General features: G+C 33.7%; 1 pseudogene; it reads right to left on the minus strand.

Moving 5' to 3' along the window:
- Nucleotides 1–471: 471 nt before the first annotated feature.
- The window catches only part of LOC149772570 (uncharacterized), a 75,105-nt pseudogene continuing 57,056 nt past the window's right edge, over nucleotides 472–18,520 (minus strand).

Raw genomic sequence — 18,520 nt, forward strand, 5'->3', positions numbered from 1 at the left:
TCTCTCTCTCTCTCTCTCTCTCTCTATATATATATATATATATATATATATATATATATATATAAGCTTTATTTTTGACTTCTTCTGGATCGACTGAGACAGCTCGTTAGATTTGGTATAATAATTAGTGTCTGCCTGATGGCCTTTATATAATTAAGCTATATTAGACTTGTTCCGAATTGGAACAGAACGCGTATCCAGATTTTGTGTAAATCTTGTACAAGCACCGCACGAGCGTTGATAGCCTCTGATATTGCAATTTTATGAGACATCTGCATAATGTAACAGCTTAAATGAAAATGATTGTTATAACCTACCTTGAATTATCGTTTTAAAAAGACCTTGAAGGTATGTGGTCCTGAACTCATTTAGAACATAATTTTGACGACACGACTAGGTTGCATAGGTCAATGCAAAAGTTACTGGGCAAAGATACAGAGAGATAAGATAGAAAATAACAAACAATAAAAATGCAAGAAAAATAAATATAATGAAAAAGTTATAAATACATTTAAACACGAGTTAGAGGATGAAACACATTAAAGTATCTTGACTACTAGCTGCTAGAGAACAATAAAACAACAATATGTCAAAATGGGTATAATTGTGCGATTACATTCATAAAAATCAGTTGAGATCATATAAGACTGAACATATTTTAAAAAAGCTCATAAAACAGCATAAAAGATTACTGAGACCAGCGTAAACACAATGCCTATTTTCTTATTATTTACGAATTTCAGAAACAATTGGTATTTATGAGAGGTCAAGTCTAGCCAACACTTCTTCCATATATGTTTTGGAAGAATTTGTATGAAATTCATCATGATCGAAACAATGATAAGAAAATCAACAATATGGTTAACTTTTGTTCATGTAGACTCTTTTCGTATAAACATCGGATCAAATGTGTCGCAAATGGGGATATATTGAAAAATATAATTTTAGATGCCTCATTTTCATCACGTTTAGGAAACTGCTTAGAGAAATAAACTCAAATTAGGAAGGTTACATGATTTAAACGCACAACATTGTGGTTATAAAGCAAGTGAATTGCAGGAATCGACCTGTATGTGACGGCATCAATACTGGAATATCTAAACATTACATGATCAAGGAAAACATATTTTATTCTATTCTTTAGGTATAATCTAAGAGAACGAATCTATATCGGAAACAAACAACAACGAACAGAGATAATATTAGGTCGAAAAGAGAAGGTTGACTGAATCAGGTCTCCTGTGATGAGATTTATGAGAAAAAGTAGCAATGTATAAAAAGGACTGTGCTATATACGATATTGGTATACATAATAAATGCATATGGAATTCATTAAATGCAGTATTATAAGATGGCTACATGTTCCATAAAATTATTTGCAATTCGCAAAATATGTTCTTGATAATTAAATATTCCAATAATGCATGTTCATTTTAAAGGCTTTAGTACTACTGATGTGTCCCTGTTATTGATAGTATTACTAGTACCTGTAGGAGTATGAGTAGTAGTAGTAGCAGCAGTGGTAGTAGCAGTGTTTCTATTTGCAATGACACCACACTAATTATTAATAACTGAACCATACGGACATGAACTCAAACGACGTATGCTTTTAACAATGACCTTTTCCTTAACGCATAAATTAAACCTAATATGGTTATCACTAGTAATACAAGAACTGCTGCGGCAATAGCAGTGGGAATGACCCAAAAGGGTGTGCTTCCTGCTTGTTCCTCTTTGTTTGTTACATTTCTTGGCGTAGTTGACATTATGATATTTGTAGAGCTGGCTAGAGTATGTGTAGATGATTTCTCAGTCACAACAACGAAACTGGAAGATGGCATTGTATCAGTTACAATCGAATCCGACTTGGTAAGAGTAGAAGCGGTATAATTTGGATTAACATGCGTTGTAATCACTGTTCCGTTTGTAATAGCATTAGTAAGTCTTGTGGAAGTTGCGTTAATTGATGATGTTGAAGGTGACGTTATAGTATGTATTACCAGGGTAGTATTCAGTGGCGATGAGGTCATGTCTCCATCATTTACTTTCACCATCACGACCGAAAATGATGATTTGGATGGGATACCAGAGTCTTCAACGACAACCTCAAATGTGATAGTGCCTACAGAAGTAAATGTCTTCGCCACGGTTATTTCTCCGGTGCTCTTTTCCACAGAAAACTGTTCAGAACTTGCATTCTTGAATTTAAATGAATATGTGTCGTTATCTATGTCATGTGCTTTCAATGTCAAGACTGTGGTACCCAGTACAGCGTTAATTGAAACTTCTGCAATATATTCAGAAGAGCTGAATTTTGGGGCATATATGTTTCTTGGTCCGAATGTAAGGTTGTAGCTTATTGCGATCGCTTCGTTACTATCTTGTGATATAAAGTCCAATAAATGAAACAGGAACATATTCTTGATATGTGTGGTTTGCCATGCATTTTTCTCCACCCAAATTTCTCTTCCATCGGTTCTAACTACTTTTAACAAATATTCATCATTGGCAAGGTTTGGATTTGTGACTTTGTTTTCAGCTCTAGCGTAGAACCAAGAGGATGCATTTGTAACAACTGTAAGCTGCACGACTTTATATCTTTTCGAAGATGGCTGAGTGATTTTGTCCAAAAGCTTGAATGTCGTTACATTACCAACAAGTACTTGATGGACATCACTTCCATTAGCGCTGTTAAAAAGTCTATCTGGCATGTCATTTTCGTCAACAACGTCATTCACAAGAAAGTCGTCTAGACCGTCGTCTTTGGAAGAGAGGTCAATGCGAACTAAATATATGAGCTCATGGTATCCAAGTTCGTCAAGTAGGGATAGCTGTGGATCACCAAGTGGATTTATGTTTTCAAACGTTGCACTGTAATTATAGAATGTACCTTTCAAATTTGAGGTTAGTAACCACCTTGCGGTTTTTGTTTGCAACGAATTAATATCGCCAAAATTAACTGTAAGTGAGGGTGCAAGAGGATTGTTTCCAAGTTGAGCGCCAATAATTTTAAATGTGATGAGAAGCCCCTTTTCATTTTCTATAATTTCAGGTTGAGCAGAAGATATTTTTAAAGCACGTGCAATTCCATATCCAGCATTCATTACCATTACAGCCAAAGTGAAGGGCACAATAGGTTCAATAACGTTCTGAGTGAGAGGGTCATCGCCTCTCACGTACTTTTCGTGGAAGTAATGTACGACGAGACTTGGATTAGGTTTCACTGTTATCGTGTCAGGTAAAAGGGGCACGGAGAAATTGGAACCACCCACAGTATAGGACAAACGTCCACCGACGTCGTATCGAGTATCATCCTGCGGTGCAGCGTTTGAATGAGGTATCATCAGCCATTCTGCAAATCCAGATATATCGATGCCTAACCGCCCAGTACCGTCAACTGCAGTTATACCATTCAACGTTGGTTTTCCTACAAACAAATGAAATAAGAATAACTGCTGAAATTTAACGATGTAAATTTTATCTTGCAAAGTGATGACCTCCGCTAAATTTGAATTAATTAAACATGTAACATCGTCGTATTCCATGTTAATGTATTCCATGTTAACGTATCTACTTCATCTATAATAAAACCATGGTAAGAAGCACTGGACTACAATATCGGTGAAAGATGTTTCATTGTGGTTCTCGAAAAAAGGTTGTTGATTGCGCAATGTTTTCTACAGAACGTGTTTTTTGAACGTAGTTTTCACATAAACCAATGCCCAATAGTTCAATGTACACAATTTGCTTCCAATAGGAAAAAAGGGATACATAGTATCCATGCATTCAACAGATGCTATTAAATGTGACGTTCCAAAGATATTATTGATATAGACCAGTTAGTAAACATCTTCAATTATTTACGGAAGTCTCAAGAAAGGAATACACTTCAAATCGTGGACAATTATGGTATAGCATGAAAATGTTGCATCTTAGTGAAGATAAATCGCTCATAGAGGTCTTATTCTAGAGTAAATATTCCATGCCTTTCATTTGTAAGCAATATTCACAAACAATACTGAATCTTAATTCACAACAACAAAAACTATTGCTGATTTAGATCGGTTGATCTATTCAACCTAGAGTGTTTTATATAACGTTTCTTTGCGTAATTTATGGTCAATCGCAATGATGACGTCGTTTTAACCGAGTAGCCTGATGCAAACACGCCTTCATCTGATGACACCAATATGTATTCATCAAGGAACAATTTCCGAGGAAAAATGGTATGTCGTATTGGAAGGCCTTATAACATACGAAACATCAAAGGGAGCAGTATGGGTGGTGTAAGAAGCACCCTTTCTTACCAATAGAAAACTTATTGTTTGCAGGTTCACCAATTCCATAAGTCTGTCTAATTTCTATTTCAACCTTGATATTTTCTAGAGAAGCCTTTTCACCATTCTCGATTTCAAGGCGCGCATTAAAAGCGTCTCGTGTGAAAACGAGCTCTTGGACGATCCGGACTCTAACTTTCGCACAGACTCCGTCATCTTTGGCACTACCCTGCAATAACGATTTAAATAGTCTTTTTAGGACGTGTGAATCAATACATGCAAAATACTATTACAGTAAGTTACGTTTCAGTAAAATTTTTGTAAAAGTCACTTCGGCGGAACTTGGGTTTGCAGTAACATTATACTTAAATCCAGTGTCAGTCTGAAACCACTTTATAATAGATAAACAAATTTCATCATCATTATTACATGACACAGACCATACGGATTAATGTGCTTGTCAAGCTCTAGTCAGCGATTGAACACTAATGAAGGCTCGTGGATCCAGTAACATTTGCATGAGTCTTAATGAATTTAAGAAAGGAAATGAACTACAAATTATCATTTTATATTTCTAGGAAACGTTGGATTCGAAATATTTGCCTTGCGTTCGTGTCTGACTTAGTTTTAGGCTCGGATAGTGGCCCTTAGCACCGCAACGACCAATTCATATTCCGATATCAACATTAAACAAGTTTTTGAATACTATTTAAATCGTTTTGAAACTAATATATATATATATATATATATATATATATATATATATATATATATATATATATATATATATATATATATATATATATTATATAGATATATCAGTTAAAGTTACTAAAACTGAGATCGATGAAAGATAGTACAAAACGGATGATGTAAACTAAGATAATATTTTCCTCAAGACCTATGGCTAATACTTAACATAAACTGTATGACCATGATGAAAGCACATGTATTGAACTGATTAACAATAAAACGAAAGATCATATCAAATGTGTTTCTTTGTTAGTTAGTATTTTTTTGGTTTATAAATTCATTACATGTTGTATCACTCTCAGAAATGGGCAGGTATGCAAAGAAGAGTAAATATGTACAGTGAAATTACTAAATATTCCATGGACTACGCCATATGACTGGATGAAACTAGTGTCATTAAACAAGATAAGCCCCTGCTACGTCAATTTTATATGATAGTACCTCGTTCAGCTTCTCAGCAGTCTTGTACGTATTTGCTGCATTGTCAAAATTGGCGAATATTGAATCAAAGCCTCTCTAAAAAAGAAAATGAAACCGTGCACATCACATTATATTAGAAATTGGTATCTGTTTTGAAATATCCTGAATATAAAACAATATATTATTTTGAATGGTGAATTATGCTATTTTAATTAATTTGAACGATAAACACACGATATGCTGTTAACCGTAAACGCATAAATAAGTTGATTCACTTTGAAAACACCGTTACACTTTCATTTGCATGAAACACTCGAATAACTTTGATTCCAATTACCTTCAAAAATGTATATAATTTTTTTAATGTTACTTATACCTTAAACTAGATTCATCGCTATTGTTCATAGGTATTTAGTTCTGATACTTTATAACCAGCTGTAAACAGAGAGATCATTTCTTCCTTTGTACATCCAGACAGTGGAAATATAAATATCTTAATAATGAAAAGCAATTTACGGCTAGAGGGATTAATCGTCAGAAGCTCTTAAAGACAGAAAAAAGAAAGCAGTTACAGCTGAACACTAGTTTTCATGGATTCTGATACTTTGTATTTCGGTTGCAATTAGTAAGATGTGACCAACACAATGCGAACATTCGCGCCAAGCTCTGACAAAAAGAGACAGAAAAATATCTACATATGCCACGGACAAAACACGACAAAAAATCCCAAGTTATTGTGAAAACTGAAAAGATGAAAACAAAAGGAAAATAACAAGTTAACAATAATATTCTATATGAAGAATGAGAATAAGAAGTATGGAGGCTTCGAACAGGATCCAATGCAATTTTGTAGCATGATGGCAATGTACCCTTAGAATGGCTTAACTATATACGTCATTACAAAGACTTTGGGCTACATACGGTGAGATCTATTTCGTTGCTTTAACTTTCGCTTCTAGTCTTTACATTTAAGAAATAGTTTTTGCAGCTTTAAATCAAAATCGGCTGAATTCTGCGGCCTCTAAAGAACCTACCCTACTGTACCTTCCGATACGCAATAATGAAGCCGCGCCAGTTGTATATTCTTTAGCAATAACATTTAAGTCATATTAGAAAAAAATGAAAAAAATAATATATGTGAAATATGCAAATATGAATTTGTATATGTGACCTGCTTTGCAGTAATAACATCATTCAGATATTGCTTAATTCTAGGTGAAAGTTTATTTAACGGTATCACAAGACTGGTATCCGTAATTTCCGGGAGAGTTCCATTTTCCCAGGAGGCAGCTGAAAGAAAAAGAAAGATATATCAGAGACACGCATATGCTTGTTAAACTTATTTGTGTCCATTGATTAATTTCAATAGGATTTACTTTTTAAGAACTTACAGAACCAATGTAACATTTCTGGTGCATGTAAATCGTGTATTTTAGCAATTATTTTCACCGATAGAAATAGCACATGATTAGGACGTTTTGAAGGACGATACGTTAAATATATTATTTCCTTTATTTCAAAATAGAAAATGTGAGTGCTGGGGAAGAAGAAAAATAAAGATAATTACATTTTAACAGGAAATTGTATATTAAGGATACCAATGAAAAGCATTTTGTTACGAGGTTACCGAAGGCCGCATACATCAAGCATCAATAGTTTTAGAATAATTCTGCAAATAGAACATAAACAGTCTCTGTAGTTTATTTGTTTAAATCTACGAACGAACATATTCTTATTATATAGACAGACTTTGAAGTATTGGCCAGGCGAAAGATTATTTCTGTTCTGTACATTGTTAATCACTAATTGGTGTATTAATTGTTTCAGTTTTACCTGTGTTATTCCAGCGAATAAGAAACTTGTTCAAAACTGTTTTCGATTCTTGGTTTCCCACAGTTCCAAGTACTTTGGTTCTTTCATCTGCAGTTAGTAAGGTTCCCCCAGGACTATTGTCAGATACAGCCATTTTGAAGGAGTCAAACCAGGTTCTGTTCAAATTGTACCTGTAAAAATATAGTTCTGCTTATTTCGAACTATTAAACCTTAATAGATGTGGACGGGGAGAAATTAGCTTCTATTTAGTATATGCAAATGCTGTGGAATGATTCAACACAATCGCCAGGAAGTGTCATTGTCGTCAGTATACTATGAATATCCAACTGAAACGACGTGTAGGCGATAGTGAAAGCAATTAAGCGGATGAAAATTTCTGTGACATGGTCTCTGACTCACGCAGGCAAAGACTGAGAAGATTGAGCTAAACGAAACAATGACTTGGTAATATTAAGTTGGTGGAGATTGATCAGTAGAGGCGAAACTGTCTTAAAAGTGAATCTTCCGAGTTTAGAAAGAGACCATGTATGCATTAATGGAATATACGAATATCCACATGCATTGCCTTAACACTGACATAAATGAAACTGGAAAGAAAAAGAATAAAAAATCGGAAGGAGAAACGAAAGTACAAGGGTATAAATATATGCTGCTACCATATTCGCTTTGAGGTACACCTTGGACAATGTATAAAACATAAGATGAAAAGGACTCATGTATGCATTAAACCCATAAATGGAGTAATTTGAGCAAACATGATAACAAAGATGATAAACATATACATAGCGTCATCTCCATAGATGTCTGCCATCATTTTTAAGAAGTTGTCTACTGGTTTAGTGGCTTGTATCATGTTTTCAACCACTTCAGAACTGACGTCACGTCGTCGTCTCGCACTACCACAGTTGTTAGCGACATCGATGACACATCTAGAACCAAAAGGAAAGTAAGTATTGACGTAATTATACGAGAGGACTTTCAAATACCAATAGCAAAAAAGTAGAGAATCCCAGCCTTATCTATCTCAGCTTGTTTTATACATATACAATATAAAGGACAGATTCCATTTAAAACAATGCCCCGAGTACCTCGGTGAATATGTACATTCTTGTACGTGTGAAATATGTTATATTAATTAGACTATTACTCATTATAATTAATGTTATTTGCGTGATGTAATAGTAATGGTTCCTATTCATGCATTATTAGAAAGGAGGCAAGAAATAAAATTGATTTGCTCGATATTAATAATTAAATACAGTAATGCAACATATGAAGAGCATGGATAATGCTCGACGTTTCTGGTATGCAAGCTATTTGATCTGTGCAGTAGTGGTAGTGGCTGTGTTAGGTAAACGAACAAAGAAAATACATTCCTCCTCTCTTGGTAATTCAGTTGAAAAGTAATGCTGGGTAAAAAACACAGTGCATTTTGTTCTTAGTTAGATGGAACCAATTTCGTTTGGCAAGTTCATATCATAACGGAAAAAGTATGCTGAAATTATTCCGTAACATTTACGCGGCAGATCCAGAATCCATACCACATTGTGATTGTTATGCAATGTACAAATGTATCCTACCTGATTGTTGTGTAAAACAACCCGCATAGGTTGCAAACGACACCGAACACACAGGCGAATGCGGTATCGGCTAATCCCAGAACGGCATTTAAGGTTCCAAGAATGGCATCGCCGCCACTTCTCTGGGTTAAAAAAGGGATGTCGTAAGTTTATTAACTTGTACGCTTCATAACGAGAAATAGGCAGATTTTGATTTGATATATCAATGAAGATGAAACAAAGAAATGTTCTCGAAATTAGCAGCCTTCATTACAATTATTTTTAAAACAAATTGATATTGAAATGATCGATCGTAACAATACTATTATATTTAAAGAAACAATGAAAACAAGATAATACATTAAATAGATATTTAATAATGTGTATCAAAGCATATCGAAAAGCAGTAATTACGAATGTTAACGACTATATGCTATTAATTTGAAACAAATGCAACTACTCGGTATTCAAAACCCTCTCTCATTACGAACTCTGATAAAACATATCGGAAAGCACAAATAGAATAATCAATAACTTTCACGTTTAAACTAGTGTTTTTCGGAGTATTTAATAAAATGATAGATATTTGTAAAGCATAAGCGTAAAGTATTGTATCTGACTATGTATCAGGTTTAAAACCTCAATCCAAGACAATCATGACGGCTTTAATGACTTTAAGAAGAACAACACTCACTGCATATGCAGTTCCCAAGTCAGCCACAGCATAAGCACATCCTACAATGGGATGATAAGCTAGAGCGCATGATTTGATTAATGTCTTTGCACAATCACATGACAATGGCGTCACGGGATTATAGGAAACCGATGAACCGGAACCACTAGAGCCACCGCCGCCACCGTCTGCAAATATTTATATGAGACAAACATTATTTAACATCTCAGTAGAAAATGGTTTATAAAGTTTCTAAGTTCGGTATGTTTTACGCATTTGTGTTTGGTGAATTATGTTTTTGAAAATATTAAAGAATTATTGACTCAAGATTAGTATCTGTATAAGAAATGTGTATAGAATATTGATTATATTTTCATAAGGACATATTCAAATGATAATAATACTGCCACAATGACCATATTATTTTCATCGCCACAGTGAACGATCTCTCTTTTGGAACTACTTTCTTTTCCCTTCAGGAGATATATGTGCCCCTTTTCTGTTATTTGAACTCATATTTCCATGTTTTTATTTTTTACATGCATCATGGACACTCACAGTGACTACACGCACATGACCTGTTGATTTGCGAAGAATTACCGTATACTGGCACACTATATTTGTCAGATACCAATCAAGGAGTCATACATAAAAGATGACCAATTAGCTGTAAATGAATGTTGCAGTACTAGTTTATTTTGTCGTTTCTCTCCTTCCTGCTAACATGAACTATCGTAAGTGATGCCAATTTCGCAATGCAACGTACTGTGTCTACTACATCCTAAATCGATATTCACGTATTCTTGAGAGAAATGATTTGTGTCTCTGTACTGAGGACCAACTTTGGTATGAAATGAGTACGATGTACCTAATAACACATCTCACCATCGTGCGCAGCAGAAAACGTACAATTAATAGCTTCACACCATATAATATCTACAGTCTTTATGCGTCCCTACACTTATCTGTTCAGTTATTCTTTGAAGAGGCCGTGCAGACACTTGAACATTGTATACATATAATACGCTACGATAAACATTTCTAGGAGAATAAAAACTAATAATTATATATAGCGATGAGGTGTTCAATGTAGCAGTTGTTACATGCACCATAGTCGTCTTTAAAATGATCGTTAAATCAGGCGTTGATTAGTATTCATAGCGAACAGAAATGAAGTGACAATCGAAAATTGGATGCATCCTCTGCTACCGACCTAGACTGAAAGCTTGCCAAGGCCAAGCACAAATCATTTTTAAAATTTACAAATAAAGAAAACGAAGAACCATTTCATTACAAGTAAATTAACAATCATTATACTATTTTGTGCAAAAATATTACGCTCTGAAGTCTATCAAATACAATCGCTCTTTTATGTTACTGCTTACTCCAAAACGGCGTCGTCAAAATCCCTGCATAAAATATGGTAGTAAAATAAAAAGGTATTATTTACGTACGAAACATAGTCCATAATTCAAAATTCACATATTGAAGCATGGTATGCACGCGCTAATTTCGTCAAACATCGCCCTCCCCAAACAATTTGTAAATGTATTTTCAGCGATCTAGCAATGCAGCTTTTAATAAAGTTGGATAAAAACTGAGTAACCCAATGGAAATCGGATTGTTTTTGCCTTTATACATGTATAATAAAAAGCAACTTAAGGCAGATATTCGAAAATATTTCAATCGTGAAGTGGTAACATTGTATAGTGTGGCTGATGGTTTACCCACCCATGATATTGCAATGTTTGCACTTTATTCTTCAAGCATTTCCGTATTTCTACTCAAAAATGCAAATAAGTTCCACGCATTATTACAATATCGATTTAAACATCCCTGGATGAATATAGGGCATATCCAAAAATCGAAGGGGGTATTACATGAAATATAAATTGAATGTGTTTTTTTTAAAATGTAAAATATTTAAAATTATTGAAGTAATGGAAGGTTCTTTCTATATGTTTATGCTGTATTTGATTATATAAAAATTATGTTAAAATAGTTTTAGTATCATTACTCACAAGAAACACCTCCTCCTCCACCACCACCTCCACCACCGAATCCACATGGCAATGGCGGACGTCGAGGGTATTCTCTTGTTAGTGTGACGTCAAGATTTCGTGTCTGCAACCCGGCACAGTCATAGTCGTATAGAAGCAAGAGTCCACAAAATGCCGCAGCAGCTACATTTCGCTTTGTTTTACTTTTTAATGTGGCTTTCACCGGAACGATTAGAGTTGTATTTGCTTCTATGCTGCCTATTGACTCTATCGTCTTGAAATTGAAAACAAAATCTATGGATTAATCTTTTCACCACTTAGTATTAGCAATTTCATCCTCCTTGTTTGTCGAGTTTGTTCAGGTGAGGTCTGAACACAGCAATTAATTGAAAGCATGACTGTTTTACATAACTGATTTTATCATTTGCTTTTCCTTCCACAGTTTTTGATGTTACAAGACAAGCGAAGTATATTCAAATATTGTTGTAGACGATATACCAGTAACTCATCAAACAAAAATCGATCAGGGTCGGAAAGGACTTTATGTCAAGGACGAGTACACATACTTCGCGTCAGGGGCACCTCTTGTCAGTGGAGCAGAAGTGCGACTAAGCAATCCACAAAGACAATACTCGGAAAAGCGTTTCACTACCAATGAAACAGGTATGATTGTCATTAATATGTGTATTGCTGTCAATATCTCTGATCATTTCTATACGCAGACGCATAGAACCACGGAGATGGTCCTCCTTACGGCTGCGATAAATTATTGTAAACAAAATGCTTTCTTAAATATTATGCACTCCTGATCATACGTCTTTAATATTTTAACTTCAGTTCACTAGTAATAACTCCTTCTATCATTTTAATTTAATAATTATGATTATATAGTTGTAAGTCTTACTTTTTCATCCAACATCCAGCTTTAATTATCATGATTGAATCGTTTCGTTACACATTATCATGATACTATGAAACGCACATATATACATGTGTGTATATGCATATGAATGTGCATTCTTGATTGGATATTACACATTACATTATCAGAAACAGTGGGAGAGTTTCTTTCTTACCTGACGTCTTGTATGAGATATTTCCTTCTAGGTGTTGATGCTGACGTTGGTGATATAATTTATTCATTTGAATGTCTTTCCGAAGGTCTGGACTATCCAGATCAAGTTATTATTTTAAATAATCTTATATTTACATTGCCAGGCCAATGAGAATTAAACATTGCTGTAAATTAGCGAAAGAAGCAAATAACTCATGGTATCACAAATACTTATCGCATTCCAGGAACTGCATAGCTGTTTAAATAACTTGTTAGATTAACCCTACAAACGTAATAATGTGTATGTCCTTTATTTGAAAACGCTACAAAAATATATGCACTTCAACGTGCTAAGCTAATCGACCTCTACAACTAATATAAAGTCTAACAACTTGTATAATTTCCATTCAGCAAACTGCAGTTGATGATGTGATAAAGACGTAACAAAAATACAAAAAGCTAAGCAAATGAACATAATTCTTATTATCTTTAAGATACTGAACAATTATACGCTTTGGTAAATTCAGTGCTAAAGTGAAAAATATTGCAAATCACTAGAAACTAGATAAGAAGCGCAATTTTTCAGTAAATATCTGTCACAATAAATTTAAACAAAAAATAGTATATTCTTATGTTACAGAAACATATGGTATAATGGATAATTTATTAACATCATTTGCATTTCCAATGTTTTCTCACTAGTTATCTATTATTTTATATTACAAACGGTATTTCCTATAATATTGGTTTGATTTCTAATAAAGCGTATTGGCATAAGTTTGTTTCTTGTCTTAACCTCTATGTCAAAGATCATTGATTCCGTTAAGAAAAAGCAACTCTTCAATACGATAAATATCTTTCAAAACGATAGCTTATTTCGTAGGTTATTCAATCTGTAGAACATACTATCTTTATCAACGATTTACAGGTCGCGTGACATTTTAAAACATCTGCGAGGACCAGTATACGTTCTTTGCAGGAGCTGATGGCCATTCCACATACAGTGCAGTCATATTGGCAAAACCCGAAAATAATCATATGGGTATATTCCTACAGAGAGTTGCGGTAAAATATACCTGGACCGTAATCCCAACTACTGTTCAGGATATTTACATCATTAAACTGGAATCTACATTTGAAACATTTGTAAGTACTAGCTAGCTGAATGGTGATTGAGAGTAAGACAAACGTGTTTTGAATATTGATGTAAATGATATCTGAGTATCTGAACTAGTGCAATCTCTGCGACATCATGGTTAGGAGACAAGCATGACAAAATTGTTAGGTGTTGAGGAACTGTGAAGAAAGCTATTCCAATTCGTGCAGATCACGACCTTTTTTCAAAATTGAACATAATAACGTTAGAAAAGTATCCGAGGTTTATGTGAATAATAGGAGTTGGTACCGTAATAAAAATGTATATTTAACATATTTAGATATCTCCACCAAATCACTGAATGATTCTTAACATCATTCTTATTCAAGGACTGCAAGACCAAGCATATTTGTAAATGTATATTTAAAAACAGATTTGGACGTCATGGTGCTTAAAGGGATACTTTTTTAACTTATTCCTCGAAAGAGGCGAGTGGTATATTTTTAACTGCATCTCATGTTTCCTCAGATAAACGTATTTGTCTCTGAATGATGGGTGGTAAACTTCAACATTAAAATTTAATTATGCGGTCTTGATGGATACATTTACAAGCGTTTAAGACTGTTGGAGGTTAGCCGTTGTTGAGCAACCATTTGTCACAATGTATTTTGTGTGCAAAATCTATTTCTTTTCTTCGTGTGAATTCTGAAACTATAGAAACAGAAGTTAAAAAATGAAACATTTGCATACTTTTTATCCTTCTAAATTAATCTTCTCTACTTACTGTGGAGCTTTCTCTTCGTTAGATCTTTTTATCGGTTTCTTCCGCATGTAACAATACGTATGAAATGTATGCTAAGATAATCTCTTGATTTGTTTCGGCAATAACTAATTAGTCAAATTTCTTATTTGCTTTCTAGATTATTATACAATGTGGTCTTTTGCTCAAGAGTATAAACATACTTAGACAGTGAAGGTCAAGTTGAGGCGCCGAATAGATGTAATAAAGAACCTGTAGCCAAACGTGGCAGAAGCTAGATCTGAATTTACAGCTATTGTTCCGCTCATTTCTCCCAACCCTGCGTCTGGTGGTATCGTTACGGCAATCAACATTGTTGCAACTTCTCCAGGAGCTATATTTATATTTTCTGAAGTTGTGGATGAATTGTCTTTAACGTTAGAAAATTACACAAGAGAAAGGCGCCGATCATTTGAAAGGTCTGGAACAATATTTGTGGCTGCGACTTCTCCCTGGTTACTCAACTTTACCTTAACTATAGCCTGTGTCCCCCGAATAATATTTTCTGATATTGAAGTTGGGTTGAAAATAAGTAATGGTCTTCTAATTGTTAAACGAATGTATACTTGTAGTCTGGCTGTTGTGCCCTCATCAGAAGCGAATATTACATATATCGTCCCACACAAAGGTTTGGCTTCAGTCACCACTAAATCAAATGCTATTTCTTGTGCATTATTAAGAGTTGCCAGGAATGGATCAGAAGACCTATTTGAATTGGAACCTAATACTCTTACAAATGCACCACTTAATCCATCAACCTGAAAAATGTCAAGTATTACATGTATAAAGGATTCATAATGGTAAACATTACATTTGAAAATACCTTTATTGACAGAAAGACGCGGAGAGATTGGATCACTCTAGGTTTAAAATTCGACACTACTGAAGAATATAATGCAATATTATAGCAGCAACAGAAGTCAGTGGTTTTTTATTACTGAGATATACCTTTATGTCCAAAACGATCTCTTTCATTCGAAAATTTTTTCTAAATAGAACTAAACAAATAGTATCTTATAAATATAAAATCTGAGTTACTATCTATACAAGTCTTATGAAATTCGTCCTTCAATATATAATGGTATCAGATCATATGAAATTCTTCCTTCCATATACAATAATTTTTGAGATTATTTATACGTCCTCGTGTTCATCAGTTTTAGTGAAAAGGCAGATCTATGATTAGCCATCTTGTAGTACTTTTCTAAACTAACATGTCCGCATGGTAATTATCTTTGCAATACAAAAAAAATAATAGTAATAATAATTAGTACTTTACTTGGGAAAGTCAAATATTTGGCCTAGGGTTGCAGTTTCTTAGGAAAAGAATAATTCAATTGTAGGGTTACATCATCATTAAACACTCTCGTTTGGTCATAAATGCCATATATGTAAATAATGTTGTATAAATGGATAATATATTGTTCTCGCTAATGAAAACCATTAAATAACATTTATCAGCTGTTATATGTACTTATTTTTCTTAAATATTACGAAAATATACATTGTCCATTTCCAAATGTACTTTGAGACATTCTATTATTGCCTCGTAGCCTCAACATATCAGATGTACGAAGGTATTACGTGTAAGCACACTGTACATACAAGAGTGAATGTACTTAACACGTAAATGAAATGAGCAGTACGTACCTCTATAAAATAGACTCATTTCTTACGTCATCAATGAAACGTTGGCACAGACAATGGCTATATTGAATAAGTTTGTACTTACCTCATAGCTCTCAAACTGATTAACCTTTAACGTATTCTACATATTATATTATCATGTTATTGATTCACTATGGAACAAATGAACTTAACATTTCTTGAGTTTTCTCTTTACTTAAGATGATGTCCTTGTTTTTAAGAAAATCAGTGAAAACTAACTGAACAATTTCAGTTGAACGGATACTAAAGTAGCGCCAACATGTGTACAAAATTGGATTATGTCTGATTTTGATTTTCTACAAATCGTTATCCTTGTTAAAGAGAATGATCAATTTGTCCTTAATACAAAATGTGATCTTGAGATATGATTGAAATAATTTATTACAGCTAACATTTTTCATTCCGATATAATATTATGTGTCTCACATTTGTATCCATTGGACCACATTGAATGATGAGAATGTATTTGAAGTAATTGAACACGACTTGATATTTCTTAGATCTAGATATCATTATCATGAAATAGAAGTTGGTGATTTTAAATATATATCCAAACTGTGGCTGATCACATTGAAAATAACAGTGCATTTGTTATCATAGAAGAGCCAGTAGTCTTATAAAACTAGAGTGAATTGTGTGATCATTTAACCTGACCCAAAGGATATTAATAGTCACAGAGTTACATTTATTATCCGATAAAACATCTGCCGGTCTATAGACTAATAAGGGTAGATGTTGAAGCTAGTTGTCTACAAACATTTGTAAATATGATGTTTACTCTGCGATCGAATAGTTTTGCGCAGAGGACGAACTATACATTTTGCACATACCTGATACTCTAGAACCGTAAGACAGCTAAGTAAATAAAGTCAGATATTTACTGACGTTACTCCATACTGCGGAAGCTCGAATATGCATGAGGAATTGGCTGGTTTAAGCATTATGCAGACAAATATAAGGACAATTTAGAAATATAATCACACAAACATTTTGCACACAATTATCTGCGTTAATAAGGATCTGTGAAATGACAATTTAAAAATCGTTCAAAACGCAGAGGGGATAACAGCATCTATACTAATACTACTACCGTTTGCCACACTACCTGTTAATTTCTACAATATATATATATATATATATATATATATATATATATATATATATATATATATATATATATATATATATATATATATATATATATATATATATATATATATATATAAAGCAAACAAGTAGTGGTTCAGCAAGTGAAGTTTTCCATGAATAAATTTGATAGATGTTACTACCAAGTTACTGACAAAAGAGTGAAATGGTCACAAAGAATAATTTCGATATACGATGCTGTGAGCGCTAAATCACAACAAATAATGTAATCTCATGTTTGCTCATGTCTCATCAATGCCTACATATTACATTAGTAGTTAGAAAAATCGATTTAAATAATTACGAATATAAAATAACTGTGACCTTAGAACAAGGTTTTAGTATGATCGGTGTAGTTGTGTGGGTGTTGAACTAAATGCACGGATTCCGACTAATATAGACTTTTTCATATCATATATGGTAGATTTCGTAAGATTTCATTGATATTTAATTGGTAGTTGACATGATCCTCGAATAGTTTATTTGTTTCATTTCGACAATAACCGATGGATTATACGAGTAGAAGACCTAGTTTTCTAGGAAACATTGGCTCTGTCACGTGTGCACTTGGATGTAAGCATCATCACCAACTGCAGCTGTAAGATACGGGGCACACGTTATTGCCTAAGTGGGAAAATATGGATTGCGTTTGTTTCCTTTCTTTACTAGTAGTTCATGCAAACAACTGTAGTTTATTTTATCTTGTAGAATGGCTGATTAAACAACAATCCGTTTAAATATTGCTGATATAACTGAATATTATGCATTACTGTCAATACGAAATTACCTGTAATTGAACTTGTATATATTAAAGTTGCATCAATTATAGATTTTAAAATGTGCTGACCGATTTACACAATGAGTCTAGTTTGGTCCATTTTTGCAGAACCATTGCATTACTGTTACAATATATACTGCAAAGAACTCGTATCGTTGAACTATGTAGATCTAAACGGCATATACTATCTCACAAACAAAGACTTTCATATTCAATAACGTTAGCTAAATTTTATACAGAAATATGAAACTTTCTAACGACAAATGAAAGTTGTTGCAAATCATTAGCATACAGATATACGCTGTATTATATTTTCAAATCTTAAGCCAGTGTTCTTGATGTTTAAACGTGGTTTTAGACATCGGTGTACAATATGATTTAGTTTGCGCTGGTGCTTAACGGCACAACCTTGCAAAAAAGTTAGCTCACGCAAGCTGGTTCTGTGGCAGTCCCGAGTCTGTAAC

The sequence above is a fragment of the Sinohyriopsis cumingii genome, unplaced genomic scaffold, assembly GCF_028554795.1.
Source record: "Sinohyriopsis cumingii isolate HCF-2022 unplaced genomic scaffold, ASM2855479v2 utg001392l, whole genome shotgun sequence".
Classification (NCBI taxonomy): Eukaryota; Metazoa; Mollusca; class Bivalvia; order Unionida; family Unionidae; genus Sinohyriopsis; species Sinohyriopsis cumingii.